Raw genomic sequence first — 2,367 nt, forward strand, 5'->3', positions numbered from 1 at the left:
AAAAAAAAAAAAAAAAAAAAAAAACTCCGTCTCAAACAAGCAAAGAAGTGAAACAGTATGAACTGCAAGGAGAAGTGTTTGTGTTTGGTAAATAAAAGTTTTAGTTCATACATGAAATATTTTACTGAATTTGAATAATTTTTTAACATGAAAATTTATTCTTTTGTTAAAACAGTGTTAAATCATAAATCAAGAAAAGAATGTCTATTACTTTATTACTGTATTAGTCTTCTAAGGCTGCTGTAACAAATTGTACCACAAACTTGGCTTCAAGCAACAGAAATTGTATTTAAGACAAGGTCTTGCTCTGTGGCCCAGGCTGGAGTGCAAGGGTAAGATCTTGGCTCACTGCAGCCTCAAACTCATGGGCTCAAGCGATCCTCCAGCCTCAGCCTCCCAAGTAGCTGGGACTACAGGCATACACCAGCATGCCTGGGTAACTTTTAAATTTTTTGTAGACTTGGGGTCTTGCCATGTTGCCCAGGCTGGTCTTGAACTCCTGGCCTCAAGTGTTCCTCCTGCCTTGGCCACAGCATAAATGTCTTATCTTACAGTTCTGGAGGCCAGAAGTCTTAAATGGGTTTCATCAGCCCCAAACCTGGGTGTTGGCATGCCGCCCTCTGGAGGCTCTAGCAGGCATTCCTTGCCTTGTCTTTTCCAGCTTGCAGAGGCTGCCCTGGGGACTTACGTGGAGTCTGTGCTGGTTTTGAGCCTGCATTCCTTAGCTCGGGGCCCCTTCCCCCATCCTCAGAGCGCTTCACTCCAGTCTCTGCCTCCGTGGTTACACAGTCTCCTCTGCTCTCAAGTATCCCTCTGTCTCCCTCTGATTAGGATCCGTTTGATGACTCTTAGCGCCCACCAGATAAACCAGGATAATCTCCCCATCTCAAGATGCTTAATTTAATCACATTTGCAAAGTCCTTCTTCCCATATAAGGTCACATTGAAAGGTTCTAGGGATTAGGACCTGGATGTTTTGGGGCTCATTATTCAGCCCACCACAATTACCAAAAATCATTTTGTCGTGTGGGGAGGGGGTTAAAAACGACCTACTCTGGGTGTGAAATGAGGCCCAAGGCGTGGCCCTGCAGAAAATGCGTGTGGACAGCAGGTTCTGTTGTAGATGAGATGAGAATGTGCTTGACTCAAGTCAGGGACACGTGTGCTTGTGCATGTGTGGGGTGTGTGTGTGTGTGTGTCTGTGGGGTCCATGGGCAGGGATGTTTGTGCCTGTGTCTGTGGTGTGTGTGTGTGTGTGTGTGTGTGTTCCATGGGCAGGGATGTGTGTGTCTGTGCATGCGGGGTGTGTGTGTGTGTGTGTGTGGTCCATGGGCAGAGACGTGTGTACCTGTGTATGTGGGGTGTGTGTGTGTGTGTTTGTGTGCGTGTGTGCATGGATGCAAGGTCTGTGGGCTTGATTGAGAGGTGTGCAAAGGGTGAGCGTGGGATTATTTTGAGGGCTGTAAAATGTGGTCCTCCTTCAGGGTCAAGGCTATTCACACTCAGCGCCTGTAGGGCTTTTATATTTTGTGCTTAGGAAGACTCTTCTCAGCATGGACATCATTGTTACCACCTGACATATGCTGTGATATAGACTCAGTCTGCTTCATAATTCACTGAGGGCCCGCTATGTGCAGGGGACTCTTCTTTTTCTTAAGATGGAGTTTTGCTCTTGTTGTCCAGGCTGGAGTGCAGTGACGCCCTCTCAGCTCACACAACCTCTGCCTCCCAGGTTCAAGCGATGCTCCTGCCGCAGCCTCCCGAGTAGCTGGGATTACAGGTGCGCACCACCACGCCTGGCTAATGTCTGTATTTTTAGTAGGGATGAGGTTTCACCAAGTTGGCCAGGCTGGTCTCAAACTCCCGACCTCAGGTGATCCACCCGCCTTGGCCTCCTAAAGTGCTGGGATTACAGGTGTGAAACACCTTGCCCAGCCTCTTCTTCTTTTTTTAATATTAGGAAAAATAAAAGCCACAGGGAAAAGTGCAAACACAATCCCCACCGATTATGCAGTCTGGTTTCCCGCATCTGGGGAAATTGCGTGTGTCAGTGCACCTGGAATTCAATGCATGGACCTAACCCTGGGAAAACCACCTTCATGATCATGGTGTCTCCCCTGCCAGGTGAGCGTGCAGGGTAGTCTTCCAAACATGGGGACGCAGCAATGAACGTGCAGACAAAATCCTTGCACTGTGGTGGCCAGTCACATCTGTGTCTATTTGTCTAACTGTCTCACTCACAGAATGTATGCGCCTCGAGGGCAGGCACTTTTCTAATTAATTAGAAGTCATCTCCTTAGAAGACTGTCGACACGTGGCAGAACTCAGTGAATATTTACTACACGTGTCCCATTGGGTCCCTCTCTGC

At 47.9% G+C, this 2,367-nt stretch overlaps 1 non-coding gene across 1 annotated transcript; it reads right to left on the reverse strand.

The window, feature by feature from the left end:
* Positions 1 to 1,974: 1,974 nt before the first annotated feature.
* LOC119470600 lies at positions 1,975 to 2,131 on the reverse strand. The gene has a single exon (XR_005199545.1). It is a non-coding gene; the product is annotated as a U1 spliceosomal RNA (small nuclear RNA).
* Between the last annotated feature and the right edge of the window lie 236 nt (positions 2,132 to 2,367).

Source organism: Cebus imitator, unplaced genomic scaffold (assembly GCF_001604975.1).
Source record: "Cebus imitator isolate Cc_AM_T3 unplaced genomic scaffold, Cebus_imitator-1.0 Scaffold36, whole genome shotgun sequence".
NCBI classification, from domain to species: domain Eukaryota; kingdom Metazoa; phylum Chordata; class Mammalia; order Primates; family Cebidae; genus Cebus; species Cebus imitator.